A 23,590-nucleotide genomic window follows, 5' to 3' on the forward strand; every position below is an offset into this window, starting at 1 on the left:
GATGGCTTTTCAAGGGCCCAGTGCTGCTATACCACACACTGATTTAGTAAGCTAGGAGCTACAACAGACTGTGTTAAAAAATAGTTGTTAGAGAATTACAAGTGCAAAAACATTATTTTAAAAAACATAATGCTACACATTTTATGGGAGCAGAAGATGGTCACTAACTTGCGAAGTTTTTGGATGTGTTCAGGGAATCTTTGCTGTGTATATGTGTGCCATTCTTCCACGTGTTCTTTGGAAGCACTGAATTGAAAAAACATTCCCATTCTCTTTCTACCACACACTCTGCCCTCCTTCTAAATTGTGACCAGTCAAGGCGTCAGGTACCAGGAATACGAAAGCAGCTTGCAAGTCTGTCACCCAAGCCAGCCTTCCTGCCAGAATTTCTGCTAGCCAGCACAGCACCAGAGGCTTCTGATCTTTGGAATGGATGAAAGGTGTGTCTGCCACCCTCTGGTGCACATACAGAAACACAGTCATATGTTATAGCCTCTTTCATTCTTGCCGATGGAGCACACACTTAAATCCACAAGAAGAAGCTCTATGGTGCAAAATGTCACCTCGAAAACATGTAAGAATGCAAAATATCCTTAGGTTTGCATAAAAGCCATCACAAAGATACTTCAAACATGATTTTCCTTAAATGTCTTTTACTAACAGTTTTTAAAAGTCTGATCTTATTTACCAGTCACTGATTGTACGCATCACTTATTTCCACATGAATGATCCGTTTTTACCATAATGCCCAGACTGGAATATTGCTTCAAAACAAACAAACAAACAAAAAACTCAATCAGATCAACTAACTTGCAACCAGGTACATACGGATAGATTTTTGGAAACTGGACAAGCCAGATATTCTATTCATTAGGGCAAACAGATTTGCCCCCAGCAAAGCAAAGGCATGCCATTCAAAGACTAGGATTTCAAGAATGAAAAGCCAGGCTCCAATATTTTCCTTTACGGAATGTGAAATGAAAATTCCTGCTAACCACAACTTTCCTGAGACAAAAGCCTCATTTAGTAAATAAAAACTTAATCACATATCTTCCAGCCTGGATATTTCCCCCGTAATAAAATTGCTTGGAAATTCATCAGGAGTTGTTTTGGTTTGTTAAATTCCTTAATTCTAAAAAAAAGATGAATAGACATCCACAAATATTTGCTGAGCATTTACGGCTTTAATAATCTCCGATTTGTCACCACCCTCCTTAACAACATATTTGTATTGTGTGAAATGTATAATTTTTCCCCCAGCCCCTGTATAAATATATTTACATAACTGTGTCTAACAAAAAATTACATTTAACTTCTCAGAAATGACAATAACTAAAACCTGAACTGCCAATTCCACTTCATTAGTGTGGTAGAAATGCATTCCAAATGTTAATAAAAATTCCAACATGCTGATAAATTAGCGCTTCTAAGGAGCATGTGACACCTTGGTTAACATATTCAACCTCAATTATATTTCTCTTCAGCACCCTGTTATCTGGAACCTTTGCTGGCAATCAGAGGTGCTGTTTTTCAGCGGCCAATTTTCTAGATAATGTAGCTTATCAACACTGTGGGTAAACTTGCCAATGAAATCAGGCTGCACTGAACCACACACGCGCTAATTGCATCTCTTTTTTATGCATATTTACAGACTGTCACTTCAAAGAAATCAGTGGCCCATTGAGGCACCCAGTTAGCTGGAAGAATTGCCTCTTGCAAATGAAAATTAGCAAACAAGCTAGTGATAAATATGAAATGAACAAAGTCTCCAAATGCTGTTTTGTTCTCAAACTTCGTCCTCATCCCAATTTATACTTCCAAAGAAATAGGTTTTTGAAACAGACTGAATTCTGGGAAGGAAATCTCTCTCCCACCCCCCCACCTACTTTTGTTTTAAAAGTAAGTCTGTTTACAATGTGACTGAAGGGCTGCAATTTCTCTTTGCCTTCCTCCCAATCCACCTTTTTCCTCCCTTTTTAACTGGGGCACTCAGTTGCAGTGGTCTTTTTTTTCCCATAGTGAAGCCAACAATAAACAGCATCTCTATTCAGAAATAATACTGCAAAAGAGCAACTCAATTTAGCTCGGGCACTATCCTCCATTCCAAAGTCGCATTATAATCAGAAGGTTTTTTCTACCAAGCAGTTTCATGCAACCCCCCCATCTCAACTATTTGCTCAAACACAAGCTTGCTGGAACAACAGATTAACTTTCAGTTGCAAAATGCAACAGGCTTTATTTGCCTTTAAATATACCAATTTTGTAATAGTTCTATAGACAATACTGCAACTACTGTACTAATTTTTAAATTTTTTTTGTATAATGTGATCAGTGCTGTACAGGATGCAGATAGAAGATCACAACAAGGCCCTTGCTATCGTCTTGCTTTACTGGTAACAGATTTGAACACTACTGAAACATGCTGCAATCTCAATGCTTCAAGCACTTACTTGTGAATTGCACAATTGGCTCACCTTTGCTTTCATTTCAGGACTGCTTTCCTGGGAAAGATAGTATATGATCCTAGATTTTTTGCAACAAAGACCCCTGTTTTTATGCCAATAAAGGTCTTACTGAACTGAACTGAACTGACCCCTGTTCTTCTTTAAATAATCTCACTGGTTTCAATAAGGGGTTAAATTAGACTAATCTCTCTCTCTCTCTCTCTCTCTCTCTCTCTCTCTCTCTCTCCCCTACATTTTCAAAAATCAATAACCCATGTAGACAGTATGCAGGTTGTACTGGTATTGAATGGAATTCATGAATAACTGTACACAGGTAAGGACTAACAAAACCTGTACCTGGTTACAGTTCAGTAGTGTAGCACAGCATTAAATTTTGCAGGGCACCTCAATGCACCCTGTAAGCTGCCCCTCCCCCTCACCATTGGAGCCATACCTGGCAGTGAGAGCAAAGTGGAGGAGACACCTCCACTTTGCTCTTGTGGCCAGGAATGGCTCCGACAGTGAGGGAGAAGAGCAGCTTACACTGTGGGTTGAGGTGCCCTGCAAAATTTAGTACTTTGCCCCTCCCATAGCTATGCTACTGCTACATTCCAATGTGTAGACAGACTTATAGCTGGGGTAGGGATGGAAAAAACCTCAGCTTCTCCAGTAAGCACTGGGCGAGGCTTCTGTGAGTTGAGACCAGTCCAAGGATTCCCTTTGTCCCTCTCTCCATTCAAGAAGTGAAAGTGAGGCCAGGTGCTCTCAGAAAAGTAGCCTCAGAAGCCCTAACTGAGAGAGCAGTTTCCTGCCATGCACAGCAGACCATGGCCCTCTGGATTGTGGCAGTCAATGTGCCACAGGTCCAGGGGCTTTCAGGCAATTGAGAAAACCAGATCGTTCTGAAATTAATTACAGCATTCAAACGTTTTAACTCATCGAACCATAGAACAAAGGTTTTTCTTTAAATTATGCCTCAAGCAAAAAAACCAATATAATTTGGCTTGGTTTCTTTTTTTTTTCAAAATAGAGAAGGTAAATAATAGAAGTACACAGCTGCACACACACTTTTAGGTTGTTCTATAAATATCAGATGTGCCCTGGTACTGCATTTCTTCTGGGAGAGGCACAGCGCCAAGATGGGCAATTTAATGCTGGAGAAGAAAAACCCTTTTAGGCAAATTTGAGTTGGCTTGTCACCATTCGGAACAGTGACAAGGACCAATGCATTAATTTCCCTGCCTCATCTGGAATACTACACGGTCGCATGACAATGGTTTATCACTTAACATGAGAAGCGGAACTGACATTTCACTGCTGACGTACAGTCTGATTTAAGACTCAGGTAGCCCCAAACATTTCCCACTTGCGTATCTGCATTTTTTCAAGTGCACCACTTGTCGGTGACTCCCCTGGAATTACTATGTGTATTCACCCTACTATGGGGGGGGGGGGGAAGAAAAGAATATTCCATATGTGTATAAGTTGATTTCTTTCAGATGAGTTATTAATTTGAATGATTTAAGTACACTTCATTTACTCAGGAAGCGTTTAATCAGTAAAATCCACTTAATTGGGACATCTCCCAAGAAACTAGATATAAGCCCAGAGACATTTAAGAGCAACTGCTACTGCTGCTTAATGGGGATGGTAATGTTGGTTAATTGGGATGCCTTTAAGTGGTAGAATGATGCTTTGTTCCTCCCTCTGGTGTACTTTTATGCCAATTTCAACTCTGTGCAAAAATGTATTGTCCTCCACAACGTTGAGAACTATCCAATGCTGAGTTCTTCAGCATCCCAGAACTCTGGCACGAAATGCAGTCTGTGGGTAGCTGTTTATATTCCATTCTGGTTTACTCTGTGCAGTTCAGCCATTCTGAATAAGCACTGCTGTTTGTATGTTGACAAAAGAGCTGAGGGTGCATTGGACCTTATTGTGTGATTAAATTTCATTTGGATATGGAATTTTCCAGAATAAGGGAAATAATCCTCTTACTCTGAGTTGCACAAAGCTACCTGCTACCCTGCTCTGGATACAGTGTAGGCCAGTTGGCCTGCCCGTTCCAGTGCAGGATAGTATTGAGCTGCCCATCACACCTAGGATTAACTTCTGGCCACCATCTTGTTCAAGACACTCTGTGGTACTATTTCAAATAGTTGCTGGGGTAGCTAGTGTGGCTGGGAAAAAGAACCATTCCAGGAGCTGGGACTCAACATAGACCTCCACCTGAACTTCAGAGGATTTATCACACCCAAGAGCTCTTGTTTCTTTTTTTATTTTATGTATACATCACTATCACTTTGAGGTCATTTGGTGTCTTGTAATCTCCCAAACCATGTTTTTCATTTAAGATCATGGGCATTTGGTGGATAGGAATATCATATGGGAAAAAACAAACACGCACACAACGCTGTAAGCCAGGGGTGTCAAACCTATTTCATACTGTTGGCCAAATAGCATTCGTGTCGCTTGCTGAGGGCTGGAAGTGACACCATTAAGCAGGAAGTGGCATTATTAATCAGATTATGACCAGAAATAGGCAACTTTGTTCTCATTAGAAACTCATTAGCTTCAAATGATAGAGGAGAAAATGTGTAAATCTTGTTCATAAGATCAAAATATGAGAGAGCTCAATTATTACACTGGGAGAGCCCAATTATAACGGGGGGGGCAGAAAAATTTGCTTCTGGGGGCCACCTCTGCCCCGTGGACCTTATGTTTGATACCCCGCTGTAAGCTGTTCTGGCTCCATGCAATAGAGTGAGATAACATTTCAAAATAGTACTGTTACCATTATCATTGTCACCTAGGAATGAGATATTATTCAAGGAAATCTTTGACACCTGCACAGCTATAAATGTGGATTCTCTTGTAAAGCAGAGTTCAGGAAAGCATCTCCTCATTGAACTGACCCTCTGTGCATCTTGTTAAAACCCTGTCATTCTGTCTGCTGAAGTGTTGCACATAAGGAACAGTGCATGCAGGGCTCATGTCTGTTTCTTTAATACAAAGCTGTGAAACACACATCAAAGCTGTTTTCAATATAGCTCTTACAGCCAAGGTAAAAAAGCTAATTGCTGGAATGGGCTTATTGCCTGAGTATAGGGAGGAGGCTCAAGAACACAAGATGCATAAAACTCTTGCATGAATACAGTGGGCCAATTTGGACAACCCTTTATGATCCCAACCAGCCTCTTGTGTTAATTGGCTTCTCTACACGTTCTAACAAAATGTCACCCAACCTACTCTCCTGATATTTGATGGTACTTCATGCATTCAGGAGTCAGTTATGTGACCTAGGGATGCAAGGAATGAAACACAAATGTAGGCTATATATGCATCACAGGGTATCGCTAACTGCTCTAAGTCAGCCAGTCGTGAATGAAACAAACAGGTATTTAATTTCAAGTAGCAGCTCAAGTCTTGCTCACTTAAAGTGTCTGACTCTTCACATTTCACAACAAAATGCTTCATGGTTTTAAAGAGACATACTTAGCTTGGGTTCCAGTGTTTTCCAGTATACAGTTATTGGTTGACCTTCACGGCAACTGGACAATTCCTTTCTACGTACTCTGAATGAAATCAACATATATCTATTTTCACTTTTAAAGTTTCTGGATTAAAAACATTATGCAGACAATGACAAACGTCTCAATCCTATTGTGTTCCACCAGTGCTAACCATAAGTTGTGCAGAGTGCCAGCCAGAAGGACGGAACTTTGCAGTACTTGTGATCCTAGCGCTGGCCACTAGCCGGAGCAGGAATTAGCTCTACTAATGCAAGAATGAGTAGGGGTGGCAAAGGGACAAAACTGAGTGGGGAGGGAGAGAAACAGGGAGAGGCTGTGGGATTGAGTGGATCCGGCGGCAAAGGCACACATCGGATCCTATCCAAGTCCAAAGGTTTGCGGGAACGGGTGTTATCTGAGTAGTCTCATGCATGCCGGTTTCTGTGCAGAATTAGAGAGAGCTGCTGTATGTATCACACAATGCAGTAAGAACCACATGTAATAAGATTCACTGGTAAGCTTCCTTCTGAAAGTTCTGTAGCAATGAATGAGAGTTGTTCAAGGGAGAAAAAAAAAGTCACATCCTGTTGTATTTTTCCTTTTCAAAATCCCATCTTTAAGCCTTCAAAAATTAGGTAAATGTAATTTGTAATGAATACATATTTTTAAACAAAATTATACCTAGGTATCCTGAAATTGCTACTGCTGAACGGCACCTCAATTATAGTAGTGCATTGTGCCTTTTATGGTGCATATATATTTGTCTGAGGCAAAAGGTGGGGGAATTGGGGGAGGGGGGAAGCATTGTCTATTAAGTGTCAAAAGCCTTTTCTTTAACCACAGAAGACTTGGACAGTAGTAAGGAAATATTTCATCTGGAAAAGAAATGTTAAAAACCACCCTTCATGCAATTGGAAAACCTATTATCAAACGGCAGAATCTTTTCAAAAATCCCAAAGTGTATACACAGCAATAGAGATGACTTTGTGATAAGCGCTTGCAGTTTTGTTACACTGACAGAATAATAAAAAAGGGAACAGAAGTTCCGCTAATTAACAACTTAGTTTTCTTACCTTTTTTCTTTACTTGAGGAATTCACTTAACTTGCATCTCTTTATTTTTTCGTATGCTAATTGCTATGTTTTCCTTACAGAGAAATGAAGTGTCCTCTCCCTCTCTTGATCTGTCCCTAATGTCTGAGTTAACTTTATGGCCCCGGTTACAGCAATTATAGGCTAATTGCTTCTGTGGGTGGAGAACTGGGGTGGTGGTGGTGGAAACAAGCCTTTATCACATTCAGACAAGAGGAAATGCAAGAGAAAGTGTTATTCACATGGTGAGGTTTAGCTTTTGTAGCCAATGGGTAGCACCGGTAGTATGCATTGGTAGTATGGGTAGCACACAAACATATATATCGAGATATTAAATTACAACATTTGGCTCAACAAATTGAAAATTGAGACCTACCACAAGTTGCCCCCCCCCCCAAAAAAAATCCCTCCCTCAGATATGTCACATGTGTGTTACAGATTGCTATACATGCAAGATGTATGCATTCAGGTTTTTCTCTAATTTAAAACCTGTCCGTCCAAATGCAATCTATATGACCACACAAAAGCACAGCTATATAAGATCAGTCACATATGCAGATATTGGTGGCCCCCCAAATGTCGATTTCTTCTAGCAACTTGACATTCAGATGTGTTGGATGGAGGGAAAGAAATGCACAGATGCCACATGTCAGTCACAAACTAAAATGATTGGCATGGTTAATTATAATGTTCACGCTTACAAGCTACTTTGCTGCGCTCTGCTTGTCCTGCCCCTTTCCTTAAGCTTAAATACCTGTGAGATCGAGTCTTATTTTTAGCAACCCAACCCCTCTTTTCACCTTCTAAAACAGAGTTTATTTAGGTTGCACTCAGCAGTGCTTATGATAAAACTTTTCTTTTTAAAATGGAGAAGGAAATAGGAATGTGGCGATGTTTAATATTATTTCTGGTACTCACTTTAACACCGCATTTTCCTTAACAAAGAAGTATTGATCCATTTTTAAACATTTTCAAAAAGCACGTGTAGAAAACTTTACAAGCTAGACTTTCATTTCACCTGGAAACACCCTGTATTTATTTTTCCTCTAGTGACCATCCTCTTCTTTCATTTTGTTTGTTTGTTCTGCCAATCACACTTTTTTGAGTGCAATTATTATTCCATATTCATATATGAATAGCAAAATTATATCAAACCCCAGCTCCATTAGGTCAGTGCTTTGCTAATGGTCTGCATCTACCTAGACATAAAAACAGAGAGAGAGAGAGAGAGAGAGAGAGAGAGAGAGAGAGAGAGAGAGAGAGAGATTTATAATCAGTATCTGATGGAGATGAACAATCATAAAATAAATGTTTGATACTATAAGATTTGGGGTTTTACATTGGAAAATAATATGAAATAAGCAACAAATGTGAAATAAACTGTAAATCTCCAATTAAATTGTTTCTGCATGTCAGAGTGGTTTTAATTTAATTAGCAGCAATTATATAGCAGGAGAATGTAGTCAAACTAATTTTAATGCTTAAAAGGATGTAACAGGTTCAATCATATAATACACATGTGTTTTGCTGCCTGTGCATTCCCAAATTTTTTTTAATCTATAAAGTGAAAAATGCAGGCTCAGAGTATAACAAAGATAGTTTTTGCAACAGTGTATTCAAAATACACCTTACCATAATTTGGAGCTAATTAAACAGATATAAGAATGTGATCCTAACCAGTGGTTATCTTACTCTTTTCCACTGCTTAATAAAAATAGTCATGATTTTTGTTTTAAAACCCTTTGTTTTACAATAGAGAAATTATTTTATTGGGTTTTCCAGCACATTTCTCCATTCAGCTTTCTTTACAAATATGTTTGCACTTCTTTGGTTGGCACACCTACATTCAGCACTCCATGTGGTCTGGAGAAAAAGAGAGAAACCTAATTTTTTGATTAATTACTCTACTCAAGATCCAAGTTACATACAACTTTGGTAGTTAACCCCATCACCTTGCAAAAGTAGCACCTGCTAAAGTTTCCAAATATGCCTGTTTATGATAAATTACTGTGCATTTGCTTAGAAGGACTATGTGCTTTCCCACCTGCCCCATCGGAGACATCAATTTGTTTCCCGACAATCATGCGCTTATTTACCCCAAATCTTTTAGTTGGGATCAGCTTGCCACAGTGATTCTCAAACATTTTTGCACTTTGATCTTCCTTGTAAACTTATTTTAACTTTTCAAATCCTCTCCCCATTTTATCTCGACACAAGCTACAGTAAAATTTAAGGATCAAGTTATTATCAGCTGATAATGAACAATGTTAATTTGTCCATAATGGACAGACTCAAAGCAGTACAACAAGTCAGAAATGATACATTCCTGAAAAAGAATGAAACGAAATGCTGCTCGGGTTAGTGAGAAGGCTATGCTTCCTTCGCACTCCACAAAGTACCTGAAAATGGGGCTGCAGGTTGGAAATAGTCAGGCTTAATTTGTGCTCTGATCTTATTTTATCTTATCTTTATCCTGTATTATTATTATTTTGGAAAGAGACTTTGCTTTGTCCAGTGAGAGTCCAGTATGACAAAAGTAAGTTGTTGGACATAGAATTCAAACATTCACTGTGGACCGGCTCAATAGAGTGGCCTTTTTTTTTTCTGACCAGAATTGATACTGAAGCAAATTTTGATACTGAAGCAAAAGAGAGATGATGAATGGTTCTTCGGTGGTTTTGAAAATGCCTTCTGATCCTGTTTGGCTGAACCATGAAGAGACCTGATGAATGGGCAGGAGGTCTGGTCTAGAGGGTAGAGCCTCCATCTGCCTGAAGATAACATCCACAAGGTCGCCAGTTCGAGGCCACCGGCACCGTGTGACCTTGAAGCAGCTGACAAGCTGAAGCTGAGCTATTCCATCTGCTCTGTGCATGGGAGGATGGAGGCCAGAATGTGAAGCCAGATCGGAATGAAACACCTGAATGTAGTGGTTCTTGAAAGAAAGAACCTTCTTTCAAATTGTAAAAATCCCTATTTAATAAGGGATTTAGACAAGCCTGCCTATGTAAACCGCCTTGAATAAAGTCTTGAATAAAGACCAAGAAAGACAGTATATAAATACCTGTTGTTGTTGTTGTTGTTGTTGTTGTTGTTGTTGTTATCATCATCATCATCATCCTGAAATGGCCATTGCAGAACAGCTACCACAGCAAACTGTGCTTCTCATACAAGCTCCAGTGTGCACTGACCGCTGCTCCCATTCAGTGGTGTTCCCAGAGGGGGGCCAAAATGGTTAGCTGTGCAGGCACCTCAACGAGCCATGTGAGCAGCCCCTCTTCCTCGCCTTTGGATCCATTTTCGGTGGCAAGAGCAACACGAAGAAAACACTTCAATGTTGCTCTTGCCGCCCGGAACAGCTGCAAAGGAGAGGGGGAGAGGTTGCTTACAGAACTCGTTGAGGTGCCTGCACAACTTACTATTTTGTGCCTCCCCCGTGAATGCTACTTTTCCTGTTCCGCTTCGAGCAGGGGCTTTTTCCTGAGTGCATGTGCAGGTTGTTGCAAAGCACAAAATGTGTACTAATGACTGCAAAGAGGACTAAACAGAGCAGGGATACATGTTAGCCAAATCTACGAGTTGCTTTGGTGTTAATCAGTGCTCCTCCAGGACACTGTCCATAATAAAAACAAACAGTAAAAATACCAAAACACAATTGGGAATAAAAAATAGATCAAGCAGCAGCTAATCAAGTCCAATGGTAAAAAAGCAGCACTTTGCAGATTAGTGTCATTCTGTGGGTCAGTCACCAGGTGCTAGTTGTGTTCAGCATCCCGAACAGTGCCCTCTGGCCTTTTCATGACATGCTTTAAAGCCCTGTCCAAAAGTCTTGTCAGATAGGTCTGTCTGATATTCATGTGTCTGTATATTGGAAGCATTACCGGCAAAAATATAAACTTAAACTACATTGAAAGTTATGAACCCCATAAGCCCTATATATGGCAATTCCTACCTTAAGCTCACAATTACAGTTAGAGATAAAGTGTTCTGTAAAAAAAAAAAAGATTCCCAATGTACCCAGAAATGAGAATACATTTGCACCAGGATAATTGTGCAGCCTCCTAAACAGAATACTAAACATGCAGTATAAGTTTCCTGAAACTCTCCAGAATATGAAGACAGTGTAAAAGAGGGCAACAGAAAGAAACATTGCAATATTATTATTATTATTATTATTATTATTATTATTATTATTATTATTATTATTATTATTATTATTATTAATAATAATAATAATAATAATAATAATAATAATAATAATAATAATAATAATAATAATAAGTAGGTATTTATATATCGCCTTTCTTGTCATCAGATTACTCCTCTGACTTTATTCAAGGCGGTTTACATAGGCAGGTGTTTCTAAATCCCTCAAGGGGATTTTTACAATCATGGAGGTTCTCTCTTTCAAGAACCAACATTTCAGATGGATCTTCCTGGTTTGGTCTCACTTCTGGCCTCCAGTTCTCCCACGCAGGCTGGCAAGCAGCTCCATCTCTCACATGGAGGGCAGCCAAGACGCTTCTTGCTCACACCAAGAGCAGGTGGAATCACTCAGCTCGGCTTGTCAGCTGCTTCATGGTCTCGCCATTCTCAGCCGTTCAGGGAACTGCTGGTGACCTCGAACTGGCAACCTCCTGATGTTATCTTTGGGCTAATGAAGGCTCTACCTTCTAGACCAGACCTCCTGCCCAAGAGGTAGAGTGTGATACTATTAAGAGGCAAGTGTGATACTATTTTTATTTGTCTGAGGTGTGGGCATTCAGAATGTGTGCGCACAATAGCCCAGGCAGCATCTTGAAATACTAAAGCAGTTGAGAGTCCCTGATCAGCAGTTCTCAAGCAGTGTTTCATAAACTGGGAGGTCTGTGCACCAGTAAAACATGCTACCAATTAGAATTAAAATAAGCAGCACCCCATTGTTAACATTCAGCAAAAATTAAAGGTACATCTCATATTTCTATCCAGTGGCAGAGCTAGAGGGGGTGCAAAGCACTAAGTTTGGCAGGGAGGCTCACCACAGTGTGCAAGCGGCCCCTCCCCTTCAGAGCCATTCCAGGATGAGTGGGAATTTGAACCCAGGGTTCTCTAGCCCCCAAATCTAACCTCCCAATCATTACAACACACAGGCCCTACGTGTTGGTTATTTTTTAAATAATAATAACCCTTAGGCTCTCACAAAATATTGCTAAAAGTATCTGGAAGGTATCATGCAGAAGTGCCTGATTCAGAGTTCCTTATGCAGAGGTGTAGGCTGTGAACTAGCTGCTAGAAGGAAGGATCTTGCTTGCGAAACACTTTGTTCACACAGGCAAGGAACAGCTGTCTTATGCACACACAGTGTGCAATCCTATGCATATCTGCTCAGAAGTAAATCCCATTGTTCTCAGTGGAGGTTATTCTTAAGGAAAGTGTATATAGGATTGCAGACACACACACACACACACACACACACAAGACAGACAGGCTACAGTATGGAAAGTATGAAGCAGTTTACATTTACCCACAAATAAAAACACAACCAGTGTTTTTCTGACAAGGAAACAGGTCTGCCACTAACAGCACTATCATTCAAATCACAGGGAGTCTGTGGAATGATAGAGGGACTGGCTTGGTCTACATAAAGGGTTTCACAGATAATACTAGAGAAAAGGCCCTATTTTGATGGTAACATGGTCCTGGCCCTGGGAGGTTAGTAGGACACTGAAACAGAAGAGAAGAGCTAACCTACCCTGGAAGACCAGCAGGGCCTAGGAGAGGGGGAGTAAAGAGGGTAATTTGTACCCGGGCCCAGGGTCAGAAGGGGGGCCCAGGAGCCAAAGAAGGGGGCCCAGAAAGTTCCTGGGATCTGACATTTTCCATTCTCACCCAGACTCACTGCCCACACTGGATGGACATGGTACATGGCAGCAACTACTGCCGAAAGCCACACACACCAGGCCCAGGAATGCATACATTCCTTAACAGGGTTACATCTGGGAGGAAGCTGGCCTGCTCCAGGAGTTCTTTGGCTTGTGGTTCTGCTTACAATGAAGGAGAGGATGGGAGCTCAGGGACACAGCTGCGGGGCTACAGCTGCTGCAGAACCCTAATGCAGAACCCGATCCCTATTGCCCCCCCCACTCTATTTCACCCCCTCCCTCTTTAGGAAGGGGCCCCAAAGAAACTTTGTACTCCCTGATAGAATTCCTCTTGGAGGCCCTGAAGAGCAGCAAAACCACCTGCACAGTCACCTGACTCAGACACTACACAGAACCAGAGCCAAATCCTGTCCTTGAGCTGAAGACCCCTGAGCTTGTACCCCCAGCAGCAGTCTCACCGACCTGATTCTTTAGGGGGACTGGTTCCCTCTACACTGGAACCCTTTCACTGCGCAATATCTGCTCACTGCCAGACACAATGCACCCGGGGGTGTTGGTGAAGAGATAGAAGAGTACCAGGTTGAAGATCACTCCTCCAGAGAAAGGTGGAGTCTGGGATGGGTTGCCAGAACCAGGGGACTACATATGGGCTCTGTTGAGCTCTAAACCTCAGTGGAGTAAGTGGCCTGTGGCAGCTGAAATCCTGCATTTCCTCCCTGCCTGTCTTCTCTGTCCTCCGTTTCAGGGTCAGAAGAGCTGAGGCATTACACTTCCACACACTCAATAGGGAAGTCAAACAGTTAGAGAAAGGGAACACTGTTCTTACCCACTTTGTGAATCCCTACAGAAGAATTCTGTCTTGAAATTTCTCTAATTATGTCTTATTTGCCGTTTCATAGGAACAAAGGATGTTGCCATATACAAAGTCAGGTCATTGGTCCATCACAATTCCAGAAGGACTTTGGCAGACCCACTTAGGTCCCTCTCCCACCTGGGTAAGTCTTGAGAGAGTCAGTCCATCACCACCACACAAAGGTTATGGAAACAGAAGTGGTCTCAGTGATCAACAGTGGGCCCTCGGTAACTGCTGTTGCCTGATACATCTAGCTCAGCACTTGTACATCTAGCTCAGCACTGTCAACACTGATTGCATTCCAGGGCTTCAGATAGGGTCTTTTCTGGCCCTACAAGAGATACAAGGCATTAAATATAGGATCTTTGCATGTGCTCTAACCCCAAAATATATTTCCCATTCAGCAAGCTAACATGCCACAAACACCATGTTCTTCATATATAGTCTCAGAATGCCTCAATTCACTTCCTTTAAGAGAAACCTTACTAAGACAGTCCAACTGTGACTAAGGACTGTCACTTAAACTTTCACCTTGTTACCTTCCCCCACCCATCAGTCTCAGCCATCGATGCAAACAAACTACAGAGCAGCCCCCAGCATGCCTACTGTACAACCTCCATTTTATTCATTCAAATGGAAGTTGCCCAGATGTATGCAAGCATCACACAGACAAAAGGATTATTTTCAGTGCTTGACATGCTGAGACTTCAGACTGCCATTTCCATAACCTGTTCTATATATACAGCCTTAGAAACACCATTGCTTATAAATTGCCATTGACAAATAAAAGCAGTACAATTAATCTGAGGTTTTAATATGATGCCTCCAGCACATGTTCTCTTATTAAACTGAAATGTGCAGGCTTTTTTTTTTTTTAAAAAAAAAAAGGTTCTCCTTTTAGTTAGCAGCAATTCCTTACACGGGGGTAAAAGGGGCTTCTCTAGTGTTATATAACCATAAGTGAAACAGCTGGTAAAGGCACTTGAAGAAAAAAAAATTAACAGCTATATTATAAATGCTTTTTTTTTTTTTTAAGAAACGGTTAAAGTTACTAAGTAATAAACTGAACAGAATGTCATAGAATGTCAAACTGGGCACAGTAAAAATAAATGTTATTCCCAAGGAAAATAAAAAGACTGCATATTTATGTAACATTCAGCAGATGGACATGATATTAATATCGAGGTTTTCAGTTGTACTTTTATAGCTACTGGATTTTTTTTTTTTTTTTTTGCCAAACTTGGCAGCCCACAGGCACCATTTGAGTTTTGGATTTGGACAATCCTGCAACAGATGTCCAGACCAATAAAACAAATTCCTAAAGGGCTATGCTTAATTTGTGTAATTGATCAATTTTTGTTACATGGGCCTCAGTTCACCAGCATGTAACTGCCTTCCAGATTAGCTCAGCAGTTGGGATTTCGTTCCATATGTTGCAAGACTTTATTGGCTCTTTGACGATGCTGCTGATACAACAGTGCGAATGGGGACACCTGTTGGCAAGAAGCGTGAAAGATAACAATTGGTTAGAGCAGAAGCAAGAGAGCCAGACTAGCAGGCAATAGTGTATAGCCAGACATGTGTCTGGAAGGTCATTGGCAATAACACACAAATGCCATAATCTGGAGCCAAACAGATAACCAAGCCAGCAGTCCAGAGGACAGAGCAGAGGTGCAAACAAGTGTATGATGACACAGAAGCAAGTGTGACCTGATTTTGCTGCAAGAGCTGAAGCTGAGACACAGTAGTCCGGAGGCAGAGCCTGCCACAGCACAGTTAGAACACTGGGGACAGACTAGCAGCTGACGTAACCAATCCCAGGATGATTCTGGAGGTCATCAGAGCCCAAGAAAGTTCATACTGAAGATGGTTCTACACCTTCCTTTGATTGATTCTACACATTATATGTTGGCAGCAACTGTTATCCTGCACATGCCCGATCTTGTCTGATCTCGGAAGCTAAGCAGGGTCAGGCCTGGTTAGTACTTGGATGGGAGACCGCTTAGGAATACCGGGTGCTGTAGGCTTTCGAGACTGAAGGTTGCCAACCATTATATGTTGGTCAAATTCTGGACTGCACCACTTCAGGATGCAAGAGGGTATCATATTTTCAAATAGCACCCTCCTGAGTAAAAACCTTACTGCATGCAGTAAGCTAGCATATCAGCGAGAAGACGATGCAAAATCTCTCTCCTTGATTTGTTAGTTTACTACATGCAGGGAGATTAAAAAGAGAAAATGAAAACTCCCACAGCAGTCTGTAGTAGAATCCTTCCATTTCAGCCTTCTTCTTCATACTGCATACGAAGTTTGTCAGTCACCCGGGTGGATTCTGCAGAGGAAACTTCCGTCAACTTGTGCAAAGGGCTTAGGTTCTGTTCCTATATATATCACTATCTACCAGAGCTGGTAAATCCTTTTGGTTACCCTATAAATAGTGAAAGAAATAATATGCCTCTCAGTCTAATCGTGGATGTGGATTACACCCAACACTTTCCTTACATAATAAACCGTGTCAGCTTCAGGGAGCTTTCACCCCACCTCTTCTATAAAGAATAATAAATGCTCTAAAATGGAGAGGACAGATAAATGTTGAAAAATGGTATCAATAAAATTTTTGTAGTACATTTTCTCTAATACAAAATGTCAGTGATTTACTTCTGCGCAATACAGGTTTAATTGATTCAAATAGCATCACTAGTAATTAAAATATGGATTCTGAAGCACAACTGTTAGCTCTCATCACTCACCTATTAAACTTGCCATAGATGCTGTGTTAATTATCTTCCCATATCCTTGATTCAGCATAATGCGGCCTGCGGCCTGTGACAGAAATTAAAGGAAAGACCAGTGACCCTTTTTGTGATTCTGCTAATAATGACATGATAATAAATTAGTCCTCACTTTTCAGAAGAGTTTATGCGCTAACTAATTTTCCCCCTCTCTAAAGTGCTTGATGTAAAAACTTGATATGAGGAGAAAAAATGGTGAATGCCGGAAAGTTCCTTCTGCCATTTTCGTGCACCTCCCAAGTGGGTTTTTTCCCCCTCAAAAGCAATTGTCAAATTTGGAAGGCCTGCTAGAAAAATAATAATCATCGGATAGGCACGCTGCTGAAAATAGGAGCCTAAATGCATGCAGTGGTGTAGCTAGAGGGGGTGCAAAGCACTAAGCTTTGCAGGGAGCCTCACCACAGAGTGCATGTGTCCCCCTCCTTCGGAGTCTCTATTTTGTTCCTCCCACCCAGAATGACTCTGAAGGGGAGGACGAGGGTGTGTGTGCACACTGTGGTGAGGCTCCCTGCAAAACTTAGTGCTTTGCACCCCCTCTAGCTACATCATTGAATGTCTGTCTCCAATGTCAGCAGCTAAGCAGAAGCATTTACTGTACAGAGCAGTGGTTCTCACGCATTTAGTACCGGGACCCACTTTTTATCTCTCAGAATCTGTCAGGACCCTTCGGAAGTGATGTCATGACCGGAAGTGACGTCATCAAGCAGGAAAATTTTTAACGATCCTAGGCTGCAATCCTTCCCACACTTACCCAGGAGTAAGTCCCATTTACTATCATTGTTAAAATAATATACATAGTAGCTTGTTAAAAGTATAGGTCTGTAACATTTACCCAAATGCAGTCACATACCATGGTAGCATCAAGTCTAATATATTAAAAATAAAATATTGAAATGAATGGGGACCCACCTGAAATTGGCTCATGACCCACCTAGTGGGTCCCAACCCACAGTTTGAAAAACACTGGTGTAGAGGATAGAAACAACACCAGTTATCAACAGAAGAAGCCATAGCTCAGTGGTAAAGCAGTTTCCAGCTGCATCCTTTGAGTCTCCAGGTAGTGCTAAGAAACAATGGCATCACTAGGGTTTGCATCACCCCAATGATGGACCTTCTTCCATGAAGTGGGCGGGGCAACGTCCCAGGTGGTAGGTGTGGTGATGTACCATAGCCCTGTGCTTTCTGATTTTTTTTCTATAACATTTGATAATTAGAGATATTTCAATGCAGTTTGTTTCATTGCATTGATATATAACGTGGTGGTATTATTGGAAAATACCAAGATTTTAAAAATTTTGGTGAGAAGTAGTGTCACTCCCCCTGTGCATGTCACCCTGTGCGGCCGACATCCCCTGCACCCTCCTAGCGACACCACTGCTAGGAAACACCCATGTTTTGAAAACCCTACAAAGCAGATCCTGAAAATAGATAGGGCTGTGGTCTGGCTTGATATAAGGAATGTAATAAGTGGAATGAGACTTCTGTTCATGTCAGGGTTGGAGCCAAGGGGGGGTCATAAGTGTGTGCCCCCCCCACACTATCTGCCAGCCCAGCAGGGAAGGGCGCCCACTGGGCTGGGGAGCAAAATCGGGCACCAGGAGAATGTCCACTGGACAGGGAGCCAGCAAGATTGGCTGGAATGTAAGGGAGCCCAGGTCTACCCAGTTGGTAGATCTGGGTTCCAAATTCAGGCAGGAGTCAGGTCTACCAGCTGGGCTCCTGCCTGGTTTTGGAGCCCAGATCTACCAGCTGGGTAGACCTGGGCTCCCATTCCAGCCAATGGCTTAAAGTTCAAATGGGAGACCAGGCCTTCCCAATTGGCAGACCTGGGCTCCCCCCTGTAATTGATACCCAGATCTACTGCCTAGGTAGACCTGGTGTCCCATTCCAGCCAATGGCTCAGTATAGGAGGGAGCTCAGGCAGGGCCTAGGAGAGGGGGATAAAGGGGGTAATTTGTACCCAGGTCTAGGGTCTAAAGGGGGGCCCAGAAGCCAAAGGAGGGGACCCAGAAATTTCCTGGGATCTGATATTTTCCTAACTACTTAGACTTGTTACCCATATGGGATGCTGGGGAAACTACTGATGCCACATGGGTGGGTAGACCTGGGTTCCTAAGACTTTTCTAGCTGTCTCTTGTTACCCATATGGGATGCTGGGGAAACTACTGATGCCACATGGGTGGGTAGACCTGGGTTCCTAAGACTTTTCTAGCTGTCTCTACCCTCCCCTCACCCTGCTTCATTCCTCCCCGCTCCTATTCTGCTCGCCCGTCACCACCTTCCCCTACTCTGTTTCATCCCTCCCCCTTTGCAAAGGGGCCCAAAAGAAACTTTGTACCCCCTGATAAAATTCCTCTCAGAAGGCCTGAGCTCAGGTCTATCCAGCTGGCAGATCTTGGCTCCAAGTCCATGCAGGAGCCCAGGTCTACCCACCCAGCAAACCTTGGCCATGAAGGTAAATTGGGAGCCCAGGTCAACCCATCTGGTTGAACTAGGCTCTGGAGTTGGTAGTGATCATGCCCCCCCCCCCCAAAAAAAAACAACAAAAAACAACAACGACACAAACACTGGATCCATTCCTGGTTTATGTATTACATTTTTATCCAACTCTTCCTCCAAGAAGCTCAGAATAGCATTCATGGCTCTTCCTACTCCTATTTTGTCTTCATAACAACCATGTAAATTAGATTGAATTAAGAGACCAGCTTAAAGAAGCTGCATGTCTGCCAGGGTGCACATTTGAACATTGATCATTCAATTGTCAGGCCTTGTCTGATGCCTAGATTTTTTCAGTGATAACAAAATAAAAGCACATGCCACCACTTTCTGCACTTCTCATTTTGGTTTAAATAAAAATAAATAAAAAAACCCACCCTGTTCCCAAAATCTGCAAAAAAAAAAATAAAATAAAACAAAACACCTCTACATAGTGGTCACTGTAGGCTGGTTGGGATGGACTGTGGGGGGAGGGTATGGATAATGACTGTGGCTGCATCTGCTGACACTATACCACCTATATCTCCTACCTAGTACTTATTTTAAATTATTACAATTATAATTTATAAAAATGCACCCTTGGACTAAAAAAACACATAACGCCACTTTCTGAACTTTTCCTCCTTGGGGGAAAAAATGAAATCAGAGAAATAATAAAAATATTTAAGAACACCTCTACTGATACGTAACCACGATGCCGTAGTGGATCTCCAAGTGTCATTCTGCCAGCAAGTACAACTTTTGCTTCGGGTTTGTTCCTTTGTCTTTGTGGTTTTTAAATATTTGCTATTAGCCACTTTGAACCATTTCTTGTAATATGACCAAGTGGGACACATGTTTTCCTAACTCACCGTGTCACCCTTTGGATTACAGCCAGTATGTGCAGTAAAACGGGTAAGAACACAGGACAGTAGGGAAAATTGGGGCAGCCACATTCCCTGGCTACTACCTATTCATGGATTAAATGAACGCTTTGGTTCATTTGGATTAAGTGAATGCAGAAGTAAATAGCAAGAGAAAGAGAGAAAGTTTTGTGTTTGTTTTTTAAAGGAGAAAGTTGAAGGTGCCTTACAAGGCACCAGACATGTTTGGGCAACCAGGAAGACAAAATGCAGCCTCTCCAATTCCATAAGCTTACATTCACTTCCCTGCCAGGATGTGCCTTTCCCTCTTATTTTTCACCAAACTGTATAACTCAGATCCTCATATATCCTATGTCTGAGGCTAAGGGGCCTATGAATCTCTTGAGCCCTCCTGTGAATTTACATAATAGAATTCAAGCAAATCGTAAATCCGATGGTAATTCATTGCATCCCTAATACTTGCTATCCATGTTCTAACATTTGTTAGATTTGTGGGCTGAATATCTTCAAACTTCAGAAGCTACGCATGAGAAACAAGAACAGAATATATCCTCTACATCTATTGTCATGTCCAGCTCTGGACCAAAACTGAACATAGGGCTGGATAGATGATTGGTCTGATTGAATAAAGTGCTTTTCTCTGTTATCTTGTGAAATGATAGTTCTTAATGCATAGGCTAGTGACAAGTAATCACTATTTTGAGACCTCTTACATTTGTCAGGATTATATTAGCAAATTTCTGAAAATATCAATATTGCTTCCAGCATGCAGAAGCCTGGAACATGTCTATACAAAAAAGCATTGTGGGATCTAATATTTGGTTGATCACACAAAAATAAGCCTTATATGTTCCCACTGAAAGTCTTGTCTCATTCTTCCAGGGACATAGCTTCACTTGGCAAGTTCACATGGTGGATCCCTGCATGGTTACAAGCAACCAAGTGGACTGTGCCCCGACTTAGGCAAGATTGCCTCTGCGCATTTTCCGGCTTGCATATATCTGCTGCGATAGCAATACTTTTCATCCCTACATAAAAAAAAGAAAACATACAGAACATACCTGAGCAGCCTTAACAAAACAAAAAAAAATCCTCTTAATTACCATGTGCTATTACAAATGATATGGTAGTGGAAATCATTTGCAAATGCATAATTTTCAAAGGAGCAAACCCATTTTTGAGATTTACTACTACCGTTTCAAACATGTAACATACAATCAACCTTTTTCCAAGTTTGGTGGAAAAGAAGCTTTGAGCACTTTGCCATCTACTGGCCAATGATTTTACCTACAGCTGATCTTCTGAAGTGTTGGATATTGCCATAGTTTGGGATGTACGTTTAGGCCGATTCAGATTTTTAACATAAGAAAACAGTATGCTGGAAGATTCTCTTGCCTAAAAATGTTGTAAGTATACCTGAGAATTGAGAATATTCACAGCTACGCGTGTCTTCAGGATTTACAGGTGTTGTGTTGGAGCAAAGACTGTGGCTATCATTCAGCCCATACATTTGCATTTATTTCGGAAAACAGGGTTGAACCCCTGAAGCTCCCTGATGGCATGAAACTGTCATTTGAGTCGTGGACCACCCTTTCACAAAGGGTGCAGCTACTCAGCATTTCAATTCTCAGCAAAGGAGAACAGATGCAAGCAAGTGGTGGATAAACAGCAACTGTTACCCTGCACATGCCCGATCTCATCTGATCTCGGAAGCTAAGCAAGGTCAGGCCTGGTTAGTACTTGGATGGGAGACTGCCTGGGAATACCGGGTGCTGTAGGCTTATACCATAGTCTTTCGAGACTGAAGGTTGCCAACCATTGGTGGATATTGTTTCCCAGAGGCCCACATTTCCCAATAATGACACCCAACCTATACTGCTCTCACCTTCAGATTCTGGTTCAAGCTACCTTTCCTTTCTACTTTCTCCTCGGGTTCGCAGATCCTTTATGTTGGCCAGATTTGATGTCATGGCTACGAATGTTTTTAGCACCAAATTCAATAGGTCATTGGAGAGCTCTCAGACTTGTCCTTGAGATTAAACCTCAACTGAATCCTTGACTCATTTGTTACTTTACTGCCCTCACTAAACTGATCCATGTCACCAATTTTTAAACCCATTTCTGCAAAATTCTCATAGAACAGATACTCCATTCGTTATTTGCTGGCTGGGAGGAACGAGTCCTGCTCGATTAGCGTGTTGCATTCTGTGTTGACCAAGTGTAAATTTTTCTAATTTTGCTCCCCTGCATGTTGGTCTTGAACAGTAAGTGGTTTTTGTGCCTGGCAGGATGGTGTAGTGGTTTGGGAGGTGGACTTAGACCTGGATGATCCAGGTTCAAATCTCCCCTCAGCCACAAAGCTTCCTGGGTGACCTTGGGCCAGTCACTTTCTCTCAGCCTCGCCTACCTCACAGGGTTGTTGTGAGGACAAGAAGGAGGGGAGGAGCAGCTGTGTAAACCGCTCTGAGCTCTTTGGAGGAAGGGCGGTATAAAAATGTGAATAAATAAATAAATAAATAAATAATAAATAAATAAATAATTGTTTGACTTAAAAAATTTTTTTAAAAAAAACTTGCTTATGCTTGTCTTTTATTGTGTGCATTCTATGTCATCCACTGCCTCTATTTCCTCGAAATTGTTTTATACCAATAAAGGTCGCAATCAATCAATCAATCCTGCTCTCCATCCATTCTACATTGCAGTTGGAGTCTACTGCAGGCCCTATGTGGGTCAAGCTATTTTCATGGTGGGGGACCTTCTTTCAGTCAGTAAGAAAGAACAGCACCTACATTTTCAAGATACTTGGTTTGTTTCATATCCCAGACTTTCAGGCATGTGCAAGAACATTGAACCACTATGGAAATGCCCAGCTCTAGAGAAGCACAACCTCCAGCATGTGTCAATAAATGGACTGTTGGATTTGAACAAAGGAGACTTGATTTCATAGTCAAACCTTAGTTCAGCTATAAATTCACCTTTTAGCCATTTTCTATGTTCACCTGTCATTTTCTAAATTCACTTGTTAGTCACTTTACTCTACTTCTCATAACATATAAAACAGACACATAGGCAGCTGTGGGGACAAATGATGAAAAATTGCAGGGGCAAAAGAAATAAAAATGAATATTAATCATAAGTAAATTAATCATATGAGGTAGATCATAAGTAAATGAATATTAATCATAGTTCCTGGCTGCACTGCACCTGGGTCAGGCCCAAATCCTAACCAACTTTCCAGCACTGGCAAAGCTGTGCTAATGGGCCATGTGCTGCATCCTGCCGTTGGGTGGTACTCGCAGAAGCCGCCTTAAAATTAGGAAATGTTTGTTCCCTTACCTTGGAACTGCATTGCCCTTATATCAGTGTTGGAAAGTAGGTTAGGATTGTGCCCTCAGTCACTTAAGTCAGCCCCAGAGATCACGCTGGGCTGGCCCAGAGCATGCTGGGGAACTGGCAGTAACCAAGAAGTAAAGAAACATTTTTCTTAGCTACTCCACCACTGTCTGGACCCCAATGGGCCTACGTATAACTGTGCCAGTCTTTGGCTGGTGCACATCCAAATGAGTCCAAGGGAGTGTGTCGATTCCTAGCCAGGGACATAGGGTGTCAGTGCTGCCACTGCCACCCCAGCCTGCCCTTGGCATGCCTCCAGCCTTACCCGATCCCCACCCCAATCAT

The 23,590-nt window shown here is 41.7% G+C and overlaps 3 pseudogenes; 2 read left to right on the forward strand and 1 right to left on the reverse strand.

Moving 5' to 3' along the window:
- Positions 1–276: 276 nt before the first annotated feature.
- Positions 277–23,590, reverse strand: part of LOC136638963 (NAD-dependent glycerol dehydrogenase-like) — a 30,786-nt pseudogene continuing 7,472 nt past the window's right edge.
- LOC136642482 (5S ribosomal RNA) lies at positions 15,669–15,788 on the forward strand (annotated as a pseudogene).
- Positions 21,574–21,693, forward strand: LOC136643486 (5S ribosomal RNA; annotated as a pseudogene).

This window comes from Tiliqua scincoides, chromosome 2, assembly GCF_035046505.1.
Source record: "Tiliqua scincoides isolate rTilSci1 chromosome 2, rTilSci1.hap2, whole genome shotgun sequence".
Taxonomy (NCBI): domain Eukaryota; kingdom Metazoa; phylum Chordata; class Lepidosauria; order Squamata; family Scincidae; genus Tiliqua; species Tiliqua scincoides.